Genomic DNA, 16266 nt, shown 5'->3' with positions numbered 1-16266 from the left:
AGGAGGTCATCCACTTCGACTTCGCTTTCTTGTGATATCACGACTATCTTGTTCTTGCGATTGCCAGGGGATGATATAATGGATGATCAATTAATGTCAAATAAAGCACGCATTTAATGGCGTTTAATTGGTTTTGAAGGACATCTATTGCAAATGCTCTTTTCGTGAAAACCTCTTCTTTTTTTTTTCCTGAAACTTGTCTCTTCTTATCGCTTCAAATCTTTATGGTTCTTGATGGTTTCTTGAGATTATCCTGTCGTTTTGCCTTTCTTTCTTTAATTTCAATGACAAAGAGAATAGCCAGTCTGATGACTTGGTATCGTTCTTAGCATCTTTAGAATTGTGACATCGCTGCGTTTCCTCTATAAAGAAATGCCGTTTTGTTTTGTGTAGGATATTCTCGGACGTTGCTGGGGATGTAACTATTTATGTGGATGGCCAATCATTCCTATTGCACAAGGTATACATTCTTAAACTGGCTCTGCAGACATATCTTGATATTGTTTTTCATAACTTCCTTTTCAATTTTTGCATATTGTTGTCCTAAGTTCCCTCTGGTTTCACGAAGTGGAAAAATCTGGAAAATGGTAGTTGAATCCAGGGAGCCAGACCTTATTCCAGTGGTGTCTAACATAGAACCTGCAAATTTAGGAGAATTAACTTGATCGTAATTGTGAAAAAACAAGTGCTCATACAGAGTACATTTTTTACGTACTTAGATAGGAAGAAATATATTCCAAAGAATACCCACAAGGCAAATGTAAGTAGCCAGCAAAAGATGATAGACCTGTCAGATTAGAAAGATAATGTTGGATTTTACATTAAAAATACGAATTGGATTTTTGGAGATCTTTATGATCTCTGTTATTTTACAGTGAGATCTGAACTCTTAACTGACTTGACGACTAGTTAAATTTGCTTACTTACAGAGAAAAAGTCCGGCTAAGTCTTAGTCTCAGAGGCCTCAAGACTGCAACAAGGAAGGAAATAAAACAATTAGATGTAAAATTAATGTGGTAAAAAAATTAATAAAAGATGGTTAACGCAAGATTTACCAACAACTGCAAGAACAACTATAAGATTTGGCACAATGATGAAGATGGTCATCATTTTCCTGCAAAATGGACCATTGCCAATGTTATTAAAGACAACAGTTTGATGTTCATTTCCCTCTTTGTTTAGTGTTCAGTTCTTACAATATGCCAATTGCCCTATCGACCAGGTGCATGCTCTTCTCAGCCTTTTGCTGCATGTTTGCAGCTTCGTCATTAAGAATTTGCGACCTGGAATTCAAATAGCTGGATCCTTCAAGGCTGCCATATTGATATTGTGCTGCAACACTTTCCATGTCGCCTATAGCTTTTGTCACGTTGTTTATGGTTTGGGAAGCCTCTTGTGATGTTTTTACGATGATGTTCTTGATGGATCGCACTCTTGAATGAAACTTAGAGCTTCCACCAAGCACAATACCAGATGCTACTCTGCATATTAACTTTTTTACAACATTTGTTTTTGGATAAACATTCTCATCTCATAATAACAGGCTTACATGGCGAGGCATGCCAAGATGATCCCAAGCACCATTGCCCAGACATGGTGTCTCTTAGAACAAGGGAGTTCTTTCTTTTGCTTCCTTTTGACTTACTGTCCTTTAGAACATGATGTCTATTAGCATTGGAATACTTCTGTTAACTGCTGCTATAATTTACTGTCCTTTTGACTTTATTCCAGTGGTTTCTTGACAAAGCATCAATTTTTAGAAGAGCTGCTGAGGATGACTTTCTCAATATATGGGATTATGAAGATATTTGTTTATCTATAATGAAGGTTTTGGAAAGTCATTTTCCCATATATTTTTTTGAAGCGAGTCTTTAAAGACAATAGAGGACCACACTCGTCTTCTGTCCATGTGATGATGCCATTCATGCTCAACACTAAAGGCATTTTTTTTGGTGAAATAAGCATCACTGCAATCTTCCATCGCCTCTATTGTCGGGGGTTGTTAATTTTAATATAATTTACGTGATGTGTTTGTCTTAATTATTTGGGCTTAACTATATGGATCTTATCTTTCCATTGAACTATATGCAATATTTTATCACTAGGAATATTGAAATTAATTGATATTAGCTCTGAGTGTACAACCTACATTAACTTTTTTGGATTTTTCAGGTTAAATTATTTATATCCTATCAAAAAAAATTATGAGGAGATAAATAAATAAATTTTACATTCCAACTTTTGCCAAAATCTATACTGACAATTTTATTTCCAACAATGGAATTAGGGCAGTATATTTCACTATATGCCCACATCAGGCTACATCAAAAGTTCATAAGTACTTGTTTGTGTTCTTGATTCAATGGGGGTTTCAATGCATTAGTGAATACAATTTTTTTCCATTAGATATTGTCCTTTCTGATACTTTGGCTTTCATATGCCTTCTCTACACCTGTCAACATCCACACTTCCAATCAAAACTTGACACTCTTAATTTGATAGCATGTAAACGTTTACAAAAAGCATTAGATGTTTTGTTTCACAAGAGTGAAAACTAGTTGCTTCTACTTAATATGTACATGGTTTATGCATATGGCTTAGGTGAAAAGGAGAAAAGAACCCACACAAATTGGGACAAATTTAGCTCTGACATAGCATGTACAGTAGCTTAGGGATGACCTTAAGCAATTCACACAACATAAAACACATGAATTAAACAACCCATATTAATTGACCTACATCCCATTAAAGAAAATTTATATGTTGACTTAAGCAATCCTTATGCAACCATTAATGAGTGTAGCATTCTCTCATTTCATAAGCTTATATGGTTGCTTTATTTGCCTAAAATAAGTTACAAACTGGATGCTATGCTTTTGTTACAAACCAGATACTAGTTGGAGACTAAATGATTGCCTAAGAAGAAAGGAATTAGAGATTAGGAGCTGCAGTGAGTAGAGTGGCTGGATAAGCTATCTTAAATGGTAACCTTAGGATTAAAGTATTGATTACATTTTTTTAACCTGCTCAACTTCCTCTAAATATCTAACACATTGATACTCGAATTTAACCTAACCTATTAAGATAAATGGGTAATCAAACCTAAAGGGTACCCATTACCATATTTAGCTATACCAATAAATTTCAAGTTCAACTAGAAGTAAGAGTGAGTGTCAATATGTCTGTGGGCACCTCAAGAATAGGGAACTCTTTGTTTTTATGATTTAACCCCTCTTCATTATTTTACTCACCTCTTTTGTTTTCACCTATATTCATGTTTTTCATTAATCAGATAGAGACCCCTAACTACATTATTTAGGCTACAAGCTCGACCTCTACCATCAAGTATGACCCTACTTTATTAGATGCTATCATGTTTCTTTATTAGAGAAAGTTTTTTTTGTAAGTGTGATATGTTAGGATCTTTATGTTCTTGAATTTGGGATATGTTCTTTATGTTCCAGTTGATCTAGTTTGTTATCTTTCACCCAACTGTCAAATTCAAGAAATATGATCACTGAAAAAGAAAAAGAGGAGGATTAAACTATCTAGTCATGTAGGTAATAGAACAGTGGAAATACTTGTCAAGTATTTGGAGTTCTTCCTGATATCTACGCTGAGAAGTTTCAAAGGAACCCAATGCCAATTCCACTAGATCCCTATCCTTTATGCTATAACGCCTATTTACAGGTTCAAAAAAATCAGGAGCATAATATGCAGAAAGTTGAAGATATCATTATTGCCACACATTATATTGGAATCTTACTCGTATGAAGTTTTGAGAACTTGCAAGTTGCCAAGAGTGAAGTTCTCAATGGTATTTTTATGCTCTAAACGTTCCACATTGGACCAAATCGGAAAATTTAGAGCATAATCCACCTGAACAAAACTCCAAATTTATGAATGTTCAGACATGATTTTTCTTTGCAAGTAATATCCATTTACCTCTTGTAAACGCATCTGGTACTGTTCGTGATTTCGGTTGGTGGTTAATGCTTCTTTCAAAAACATTCTTGACCAGGAGGCTAATTTGTCTAAACCTTGCTCGTAGGGAAATATTTTGATTTGTGATGCCTTGTACAATTCTAATACAGTGTTCACATTCTTCAGATATCCTTGCAATGTATTGTTAAAATAGTGCTCAGACTTGAGTCATGATTTGCTGCAGTTCCACTTAATTAACACTTTCACTGCATATCAACCCACCTTGTGTTTGCCTGCTTCATTGATTGTGTGGTGATGGTGAATTTTATAGCTTTTGCTCCTTATTGTATTATGTCTATTAGCCATGTGTATACAAAGGGCACAGTTGCATTCTTGCTTATGAGATTTGGAAGATGGCATCAGAGGTAGTACAATAAATAGAATATCTCTTCATTTGCTTGTTAACTATGAACATTTTCTTTGTTCTTCTATGCTTCCTTCACTGTTATATTCGTTATCTTCCACAGCAGCCTTTAAAAACTCAGTATTCTATTTTATTTGATACATGCACACATTTGTTTTAGTTATTTGACATATGGTGAATTTATGTATTTTTACAGTTTACAAATCTCAAGTACTCCAGAGTTGAAATTGATAAAGTGCGGTTCGGGCTGAATGCATGCTAGATTACATTTGAGACAGTTGTACCTTGATGTGTTAACAGAATGTTATACTTTGATTTTGATATCTATTAGCTAGCTTTTGATGTAAAAAGAATGTTTGGGTATTTTATGGATATTGTTGTAAGAAGATTATTTATATAATTTGTGAATATTTGTGTATTTTATAGATATTATTGAATGAAGAATATTTGTACAATTTGTGAATATTTGTGTATTTTTTTTTGTTATTGTCGGTTTTAAAATCAAATCTGTGTTGTTAAAAAAAAAATACATATTACATCGGTTTTCCACCGATGTAAAATCGGTGTTATAAAGTAATATTACATCGGTCATTTACCGCTGCCAAAACTGGTGTTATTAACATACAATATTACATCGGTTTTACACCGTGTATGAAACGGTGTCGTTAAGTGATACTACACCGGTAAATAACCGATTCGAAAACCGGTGTCGTTAAGTGATACTACACCGGTTTTAACCCGATGTCTAAAATGGCAGACTTTTAACATCGACTTCATAGACATCGGTCGAAAATCAAATAGACACCGGTGGAAAACCGATGTCTATGAGCGATTTTGTTGTAGTGGTTGGTTTTGATGTGCCCCTTTTGGTTGCATCCGTAGCAGGTTACTTTAAATTTTACCTTCGAACTCGGTTGGGCCTCCTTGGATTGTACCGCCTTCTTCAGGTCTTTCTTGTTGAAGCTCTTCTTCTTCTTGTAGAGCTTCTTTACGAGGTTCACGAGTTCGCTGGTCAGTTCGTCTTCTTCATCTTCTGAGTCGGGTTCAATTTTTCGCCGAACTCTTGGTTCCCGTTTTCGACTAGTACCTGCAACCAAAGCAATACCCTTCTCGGTTGGCTGTGCATTAGTTTGTTCATGAAGTTCAAATTCACTGAATAATTCATCTAATTTTAAACAAGACAAGTCCTTGGAGACTTTGTAGGCATCTACCATTGATGCCCACAATGTACTCCTTGGAAATGAATTAAGAGCGTACCTTATTACGTCCCGATTTTCGACTTTCTGCCTGATCGCATATAGAGAATTGAGAATGTCTTAAATCCGTGCATGGAGCGAACTCGCTGTCTCTCCTTCCTGCATTTTTAAATTGTACAGTTTATTAAATAACAAGTCATGCTTACTTACCTTGGTTTCTAAGGTGCCCTCGTGGAGTTCGATTAGCTTTTCCCAAAGCTCCTTTGCTGATGAGAATGGACCGACTCTGTTGAGCTCTTCTTTGGCCAGTCCACACTGGAGGGTTCATGTAGCTCTGGCGTTGGCTTCCACTTTCTTGATAATGGATGGTTCCTAGTCTTCGCAGGGGGTAGGTTTGCCATCAGTGCCAGTTGGTAGTTGAAATCCAGTTCGAATGATCATCTACATTTCGAACTGGATTTTTAGAAACGTCTCCATCCGTCCCTTCCAGTATCCGAAATCTTCTCCGGAGAAGAGTGGAGGACGGACAGTGCTGAAACCCTCTTGATGGGCCATTAAGAGAATATGCAAAAAAGAAAAAGAGAAATATGTCCCAAGACTACGTCTTGGATTAGTAGTGCGGGATTAAAAAAAAACTAACTCGAGTGGTGTTGCACCAACTTCGAGAGAGATCGATAAGAAAAAAAACTGGAATGTAGTAAGAATACTAATTTCAGTTGACTTCGAAAAATTAAAAACACCGCGAAAAGAATTGCGTGATTGGTGGTTGCACCAGATCAACACTACCCTGCTCTGATACCAATTGTTGGATCGAGAATGGGCTAGAGGGGGGGGGAGTGAATAGCGCTCGCGGCTTTTGTATTCGATTATCGGAATCGTAAAAAAGATTCGTTCAGAAATTAAAGTAGCGGAAATGAAATAATGAAACACAGACACGAAGGATTTTACTTCGTTCGGAGCCTGTGACGACTCCTACTCGAAGGCTCGCGATCCTTGATCGCTTTCGATGGGCAACAACTATAAGCACGATTATTCCAAACTAAGTATTACAATAAGTGCATTAAATAAATCTATACTGACGACAGAAAATGAGATCTCGGAGCTCAGGGTCGTCGGGCACAAGTTGCAGCACTTCGAAACATCTTTTGGAGCAGCACGTGGCAAGAGAATCACTTGTAATCAGATGAATTGAGGTGCTACTCAAAACCCCCTTATAAAGGGTGTTCAAGGAGCCTTGGAAGCCTCTAAAGGCGCCTCCATACTGCCGAGTCACCCGCGTGGATCAAGCTTGAACTGGTCGAAGTTCATCTGCTCAAGGCGCCTTCCAAGGCACCTTATGACTCCTTCAAGGTGCCTCCCAAGGTGCTTCGCAGCTAGCTCCAGCTTTGCACCCGAGGCGCCTCCAAGCTCCATGGAGGCGCCTCGGACACTGTTCATCCGAGGGAAGACTTTATTATTTTGTACCTGCAAGACATGTTAGTCCCAAACAATATCCTGCAACACAAAGTTAGCACATAAAGTCATAAATAAGGTAACAAAATATTATCGATAGTCATCAGACTATCCGAGTCTGACTTCAGATTTCCGTCCGGAAATCCTAGGTCGACCCGACGCCTACTGTTTCCTCTACGGGGAACGCGTCCTCACCTACTCCACTCAGGAGATTTACCTGTTGGTAGTGCGATCCTCCAGATCGACTGGACTTTTGCTTAGCACTCGACGCTTCCGGACTTTCTGCTGGACATCCGCTTCCCGGCTAGTCCAGTCTTTCACTTGGTTCGCGACTTCAGGACTTTCCACCTAGGGTTACCACCCCCTAGGACCTTTTCCTGAAGCCATCGACCTGTCAAGACTTTCCTCATAGGGTTACCACTCCCTATGACCTAGGGTTACCACCCCCTAGGGTTTTCCCTTTGTCTAACCGCGACTAGGACTTTTCTCCACCTAGGGTTACCACCCCCTAGGGTTTTCACCTGCCTAACCGCAGTTAGGACTTTCTTGAAACACTCATTCAACATGTTAGATAATAACACACCTTAACTTTGAATCCTTTGCCATTATCAAAACTTAGGTTCTATCGTCGAATGCTTCCCGCACCAACAAATATCGGCCGCGATATACCTCAAAAGGAGGTAGGTCTATATCGACCGAAATATGCCTCCAGGGAGGTAGACCCATATCAATTGGCATACGCCCCAAAGGGGGTAGGCTAGTATCGGTCGGGATATATCTCAAAAGGAGGTAAGGTCTATATCGACCGAAATATGCCTCCAGGGAGGAAGACCCATATCAATTGGCATACACCCCAAAGGAGGTAGGCTAATATCGGCCGAGACATACCTCAAAAGGAGGTAGGTCTATATCGACCGAAATATGCCTCCAAGGAGAAAGACCCATATCAATTGGCATACGCCCCAAAGGGGGTAGGCCAGTATCGGCCGGGATATACCTCAAAAGGAGGTAAGGTCTATATCGACCAAAATATGCCTCCAGAGAGGAAGACCCATATCAATTGGCATACGCCCCAAAGGGGGTAGGCCAGTATCGGCCGAGATATACCTCAAAAGGAGGTAAGGTCTATATCGACCGAAATATGCCTCCAGGGAGGAAGACCCATATCAATTGGCATACGCCCCAAAGGGGGTAGGCCAGTACCAGCCGGGATAAGCCTCAAAGGAAGTAGGCCAGTATCGGCCGGGATATACTTCCAAGTGAATAGACTAGTATCGACCGAGACATGTCCCCAAGAAGGAAGGTTAATATCAGTCGGGTTGACTAATATCTTGAAAAGATATTTGATAAAATATAGCCCAATGCTAGTTAAAATAATAAATAAAGGAGCTTGGACGAGCACTTCCCCAAGAACCTCGTGAGAGGTAATAATAATTGATAAAACCTAATTGGGCCCAGTTCCGACTGAGACAAGAAACATTAGTAAATTAAGCTATCTTTGATGTAACAGAAATAGGAGGGGTGAATAGGAAGGATAAGAACACTTTGAAAAAGAACTGGTAAGACAGAGGAGAAGTGATATTACGAATAAAGTAGTTCCTAAATATGTTTGCGGTATACGATTGCATAACCAGTGTTATATATTTTAGCAGGAAATGTGTTTTCAGACCATTTTGCATGTGCTAGACGACAAAGAAGGTACATCTGGGGTACGAAGAAGATTCATTAAAAAGTCATTCACCACAAGTACACAGCTGACGTCATCTCATAACAAACTCTAACAAACCTGTAACGACCACCCTTCTTACTACTACTACTACTCTGTAAGAATGACCGTTACTTATCTACTAACTTTACTTAACCGGTACGCTACTTAACTACTAGAAATCTCTACCGAAAAATTTTGATAGAGTCTCCCCTGTACCGGTGACCAATTAATCAATACAAACAAACTATACTCAGCCACAGGCGGCTGGAACATATATCTTCACAACCACGCAGTATAATATCACAAATAAAAGAAGGAAACTACCCTAACAATAGCAAACATCAATATCATTCCATCAATAGAACCCAACTACAAACACGGAATAAACTTAATTACAATATTGACTCATAACAACATTAAAAGAAAACTAAAGAACTCTAAACAGAAAAGTCTTAACAATTCCTTAGCAAACTCTTGATCTCCCTATAGTCCAGCCATCACACACCTTCATCACCACCACCTTGTCGCCTTCCTTGCTAAATCTTTTCCTTTCCTTTATCTGCAATAGGAGGAAGTGCAGTCTATAAGCATAAAGCTTAGTGAGCGCTATCTACTCACAAAAACTCGATATGCATGTATATAAATAAAAACATGCTAAAACTGAATGCTAACATATAAAATTACTCATTCTCATAAATAGCAAAGGAAATCATGCTAACTGAAATGCTAATCATTGTATAGCTAATTATGCCCATAAACCAATAAAAGAAGCATACTAAACATGTAAAGCTACTAAACATGTAAAACTACTAAACATGTAAAACTAAACATGCTGAATAATCTAGTAGCAAGGAAACAATTGAAACTACTACTGCATGATTCAAATAACAAGAAACTAACATTCTAATTCTAGACAAATTTGAAGCTCGTTTCATTTGTTTCAAAAACTTATACTTTAATACTTCAAAATAATAATAAACTTCTTTTGGGCCCGGCATTGTACCAATTTACGCGCATCCTTAATAAGAGTCGAGGTAGCTAATCCCGAAACTACTAAGGTAATTCTAGGCGATCTTGTGCCTAGGGGCGATCTAGGAGCCCACCCAATGGACCTTGTGTCCTGGACCTCGTGTCCGGTACATGCCATTAAAAGTAAAATACTTTCTTTTTAACTATAACTTCTTTATACTTGCCCTTACTTGGCATTTAAGCAAACACCTTATGTGCGCTTTTGATATTCAATCTTCTGGAATTGAAATCAAGTCTAGACCTTTGTCTTTCTTGCTTATAGTTCTCAAAGACAGAAACTCATGCTTATGTAATAGCAAAGAAACTATTAATTGCATGCTCAAGATATTCTAATAGCAAAAGAGACTAGAAAGTATCACCGTGCACATCTAATGGCAAAGGGAACTGATCATGCTTAATTATTAGCAAATGGAAAATTTCTCATGCTTTACTAACAGCAAACGAAACTAAACAGCAAGGAAATAATCTAAACAGCATAGGAAAAACCTAAAATTGAGGTTCATGGCAGCATAACAAGGAAATCTAAATCAGGAAATCTAAATCTGAAATGCTAACTATAAGGGTTGTTCAAATTTAAATCTAACAGTAATAAAGAAAACTAACTACATGCTCAAATTTAATCAAACTATCTTATGTTCATTGCTTATTAAAATAGCAAATGAAACTAAAGATAAATCTACTCATGCTTCAATCAAAACCTGTTCAAAACCAACAGCAGTAACGTTAGCAAGGGAGAAGGAAATCCAATTGAAACTATTCTTAAGCCTGATCAATTGTATAACAACAGTAACCCTCAAAAATGGCACACAAGCTCAAAATCCAGCCACCTCATGCTCACTGTTAGCAACAACCCGAACTGAAACCAAGCATTGACAATGAACCAAACTACATGCTAAAAAAAAATTATCTAATCCATTCTATGTTCATGAATAACTAACTAACAAATTTCTGACAAAAATTCAACAGGAGAGCAAAATGATGCAAAGCTTCGGAATCAATACAGAACCCTAACCAGTAATGGATCTCACGGCAACAACATGAATTCTGTACTACACAATCCGAAAGCAAGGAAAACAAATTGAAGCTCGGAACTACTCCTATTGCAGGTGAGAAGCAACTCACCTCGCTGTTCTTGGACATACAACCGAAAAGGGGGAGCTTCTAATGCTGCTAGGGTTTCGGATAGCTTGGATTTCGGCTCTTCTTCGTGCTCACAAGCTCTCCTCGACGATGGTGGTTGCACATGGGTGAAGACCGGCCGGAAAAAGCCTAGCTCCGTCGCCCTTTTCGCCCGAACAGCGAAGTCGCCGCCGCCGTTCGCGAGAGAGGAGGAGAGGTTCGGGTGACAAAAATTTAGGGTTCGGGAAAAACTTAAACCTCTTCTTATAACTAAGATTTTTATTAATTACTATACCTTAAATATAATCCATTCTTTCCATAATTAACAAAACTCGCTGGCACAGCTGGTCAACCGAGTTTTAACCAAGTCAAAGGTCTCAGCTTCAATCCCTCAGCCGCGCACTTTTTCTCAATTTATTCCATAATCATTAAATATGCTATAAATTTAGTTCTCACCATATAAGGTTAACAAAACGAGCATAGCTCGATTGGTCAGGCCAGTTTTGCTTGGGTCCGAAGTTGTGGGTTCGAACCCCAGCTTCTATAAACTTATTTTTCTTTTATTTTATTTTATTTTTAAAACTTCTTCCTCTGGGTTAAAATACCAAACGAACTCCAAAAATTGCATAAAAATACTCTAAAAATTCCTAAAAATCTCTAGAATATTTTAAAAGCATTTCCAAATATTTTTAAGGATATTTAGAACTCAAAATAGAGAAAATTGGGTCGTTACAATTCCCCATACCTTATAAAAAGTTCGTCCTCGAACTTAGAATAGTTCTGGATATTTCTGTCTCATGTTGTCCTCCCGCTCCCAAGTGACTTCCTCGTGCTTCTGGTTCTGCCAGACGACCTTCACTAGTTGTACTTCTTTATTTCTTAGTCTCTTGACTGCTCTGTCCACTATCTGTGTAGGTCTGCTCTCATAACTAAGATCCTCTTGGATCTGCACTGACTGAGGCTGAATCACTTGGCTCGGGTCATGGAGACACTTCTTTAGCATAGAGACATGAAATACATTGTGTATTGCTGACATGTCTTGTGGTAAATCCAGCTTGTAAGCTACTTCCTCAATCCTTTATGTGATCAGGTAAGGTCCTACATAACGAGGACTTAATTTGCCCTTCTTGTCAAATCTCATCACTCCCTTCATAGGAGCGACCTTGAGAAAAACTGAATCCCCTACTTGGAATTCAAGTGGCCTACGGCGTGTGTCAGCATAACTCTTCTGTCTACTCTGGGTAGTCTCAATTCTCTGTCTGATCTTCTGAATAGCCTGAGTAGTCTCATCTATCAGCTCCGTCTGAATGCCCAGTTCTACTTCCATTTCTTTTCTCTCACCTGCTTCTTGCCAGCAAATGGGTGATCTGCATTTCCTACCATACAACGCCTCATAAGGAGCCATCTTGATGGTGGCCTGATAGTTGTTGTTGTAGGCAAATTCAGCTAAGCACAGGTACTTGCACCAACTTCCCTTGAAATCTAGTGTACAAGCTCTGAGCATATCTTCTAGAATCTGATTTACTCGCTCTGTCTGTCCATCAGTCTGATGATGGAAGGCTGTGCTGAACTTAAGTTTGGTGCCTAGTGCAGTCTGAACACACTCCCAAAAGTGAGAGGTGAAGCGCCCATCTCTATCAGAAACAATAGATTTAGGAACTCCGTGAAGTCTGATCACCTCTTTAACATACAGCTGTGCCAACTGCTCTATAGAGTGAGACACCTTAATGGCTAGAAAATGAGCAGACTTGGTCAATCTGTCCACTATCACCCATATCGCATCATATCCATTCGTGGTTTTTGGGAGACCTGTTATGAAGTGCATGGATATGTCTTCCCACTTCCACTCTGGTATAGGAAGAGGCTGTAGAACTCCTCCTGGTCTCTGGTGTTCTGCTTTGACCCTCTGACATGTCAGGCAGGTACTGACATATTTAGCTACATCTCTTTTGAGTCCAGACCACCAGAATCTCTGTTTCACGTCTTGATACATCTTGGTAGAACCAGGATGCATGGAATAAGGCGTACTATGAGCTTCTTCCAAAATTTTCTTTCTCAGCTCTTCGTCATTGGGAACACAAAGGCGGCTCCCCTGATAGAGAATTCCACTGTCTGATACTCGAAACTCTAAATTTTCTTCTTTCTGTATCCCTTGCTTGATCTTCTGGATATCTCACTACAACAAAAATGGCTTTTCGCAGTGCGCAAATTCACTTTTCACGGCGCGCATTGCGTGCTGCACAATTAAAAGCTGTTGAAAGCTATAAATTATCCGCGGCGTGCTTTGCACGCCGCAGAAAATATTATCCGCAGCGTGCAAAGCACACCGCAAAAAATATTATCCGCGGCGTGCTTTGTGCGCTGTGGATAATATTTTCCGCAGTGCACAAAACACGCCACAGATAATATTTTCCGCGGCGTGCTTTGCGCGCTGCGGATAATATTTTCTACGGCGTACAAATGTACGCTGCTAATGGTCTTAACTATATTAAAAAAATAATTTGATGAAAATAATAAACCAAAATTTTACAACAAATTTAGTTCAAATCAAATCCATACAAAATTAATAAAAGTCATAGTTTTTCATTATACCAAAAAACTCTAAAGATCTAAAACAAAATATGAAATATCTAACAAACTAGTAATTACATAACAACAATTAAACTTACAATTCACACAAATTAGTATAATATGTATCAATCACACAATAATATAAATTTAGATAACCATGCGACCGTACTTCCTATTACATCATCGAGAAACTGCATTTCATCATGCGACCGTGCTTCCACATCCTATCCTTCACTTCTTCATCAATATCATTCCATCCATCTAATGTATATGGCACAAATTCCTTTCCTTCTATGTCTCTCTGGAGTAGTGCAAGTAGTTCAAAGTCCACATTGATTTCTGATTGCTGCATTGGTTCTTCTAACTCTCTTGCATTGGAATACATAAAATAGTCATAACATTAATAGACCACTCGGTTCTCACAAGGTAACATTCATGAGACTAGTCCTACAAGAATCAAATGACATAAATTAGTATTAGATAAGCCTAGGAAAATTGTCAAAGCACGCGATGAACAAATTGTTAGAAAACCCTGGAAGATGAAGAGCAACTTGTTAGAAATAAGTAACCTATTCTTTGTTAGCACCAGATCAGAAATTTTGGCACAAGTTATGGCAAAATTCTAACAATTAGTGAACAAATTGTAGAAAAAAATATAGCAAAATTCTCTAGCTTCAGTACTATAGAACAAGTATCATAATATAACACTAAGAAGCTAATTAAGACTCTTTAACTAGCTTCAGGGAAGAACAAGTACAGAGTTACAAACTAAATCAACATTTCAAGTTTTGATAAGATCAAGAATCATCAATTTTTCTAATAAAATCGTTCCTAATAAAATGTTGCATAGCCGAATAAAATAGTTTATAATAAAATGTTCTTAATAAAATAAGAAATCCACATTGATCCCAAATTTGATTTCATACTTCCAAAATCTACAAGGAGAGAAATTGATTTGCATAGCTATGAACAAGGGTTAGGTATTTATCTAATTCTGTACACTAAGTGCTCATACAAGTGATCCTATTACAGCATGTTTGTGATACAAAATTTTAACTCAATGATTGTGTGGATGAATTGATGGAGAAATTGATAAGGGAAATATACCCGCTTCTATGTATAAACATGTGACTTACATATATCTACTTCCATATAGCCAATTAGAAAAACTTTGCTCAAGAAATTAGAAAGTGGACACCAAAGATGAATTGATATCAGATTCAGAAAATTAAGTTGGTGATTGTGGAAAAAACTATCTTCAATGATTTCCAGCAATAAGAACATGAAGACAAGAAGAATCCATAATTGGTAAAAAAAAATTCACTGCCATCTATGAAGATTAGCTTTTGGCTTATGATTTACATATAGTTATGCAAGTTGTAAGTGACTAAAAACACTACAAAACTACCCAATTCACATACATGCTCTTATTATTCCCCCTAGCAGTTTCACCAGAATGTCCATTTATTTCGGTTCGACATAGCAAGTTCTTTATAAAACCTTGAGTAAAATATGATAAGACAACTAAAATTGACATATACTAACATATTAAAGGAAGGTTGCAAGTTATTTAGATGTGTATTAGTAGACAATCAAAAAACAAGATCTTATTCTCCCCGAACATGAAGTAATATCTAATGTCATCCTCAGAATCAACATTGAGTTAAACAAGAGATAATATAACAGTAATAGGTCGACAGGGTGAGATATAATTGTAGGATCGATAGGGTGAGATATAATTGTAGGATCGATTACATGTGAGAGGTTGCACCAACAATAATTTCATAAGAAAAAACCTTTTGCGATGGTTTAAACAATATATTTTGCACAAATCTATAAAAGAAAAACTTTTATCGAATGTAACAGTTTTTCAACAAAGAGATAATCTTACACCAATCACTAAAACCATTAACTTAGAAATAACTCATGCTTTCATGAAATAACATACCTAGTACTTCTATCTATCCATTCATCATCTGCCTCTGCCTCATCAGTTGAACTTCCACTCAAGAAAAAGTCATCCTGCCTCTGTCCATGAAAAACAAAACTTAATGTTTATACAAATTCTAACTCAATGATTGTGTGGAAAGAATGCTTGATTAGGGAATGTGAGTGAATAATCAAATCATGGCGATCTTGTAGATATGTGCATCAAAACTTCCTAGATTAGCAACGGATTAGGGATCTGTTTGGAGGATCGACTCCTTCCAAGGTGAAGAACAAGAAGAAGAAAAGGGATCATGATACTGGTAGCGGTTGTAGCGGAGATGCTTGAGGAGTACACGACATTGATGGCACAGGTGCTGGAGCAGTTGGTCCAAAGCGCCCTAGCCGCTTCACGTGCGGCAGCAGGCGATGGGGCCTCTGCCTCGCCAGGCTTCCGACAAGCAATCATCACTCGCTGGGCTCCTCCTTGCTTGTTATAGAGAGGGAAGAAGATCTTGTTGAGCTCCCCTTGCTTGCTGCGGGGAGGGAAGAGCTGCGAAGAGGAAAGGAAATTAAAGGAGGCAGAGGTAAGGGGGAGAGGGAAGTTTAGGGTAAAATAAATTAACAGGTTGAGATGACATTTAGAAATTTGTCATGATAAGGTGTCTAATATATGATGTTTTTTATTTTTTAAAATGATTGTTTTTAATAAGTGTCATTAAAGAATATTTATAGTCACATTTTAAATTAGATGTCGGTATAAAAATGTAACAATAGTCGTGATTTCTAGTAGTACACGCGTGAGGAGTTTGGTTCTCGGGAGTGAGGCACTTTGGCGGAAAAATAATTGTGGGAATATTTTCATATAAAAAGTTTTGGTGAAAAATAATTAGGTAGACGAGATGTTTCAACATAAA

The 16266-nt window shown here is 37.9% G+C and overlaps 1 long non-coding RNA gene across 1 annotated transcript; it reads right to left on the bottom strand.

Annotated features, from left to right (window-relative positions):
* Window positions 1-13479: 13479 nt before the first annotated feature.
* Window positions 13480-15965, bottom strand: LOC121993916. Its single transcript, XR_006115486.1, has 2 exons — window positions 15372-15965; window positions 13480-13870 (listed from the first exon to the last, which is right to left on the bottom strand). It is a non-coding gene; the product is annotated as an uncharacterized LOC121993916 (long non-coding RNA).
* Window positions 15966-16266: the final 301 nt, after the last annotated feature.

The sequence above is a fragment of the Zingiber officinale genome, chromosome 6A (genome assembly GCF_018446385.1).
Source record: "Zingiber officinale cultivar Zhangliang chromosome 6A, Zo_v1.1, whole genome shotgun sequence".
In the NCBI taxonomy this organism is placed as follows: Eukaryota; Viridiplantae; Streptophyta; class Magnoliopsida; order Zingiberales; family Zingiberaceae; genus Zingiber; species Zingiber officinale.
Note: the sequence above shows the minus strand (reverse complement) of the source record. Positions and strands in the feature narration are given on the sequence as shown.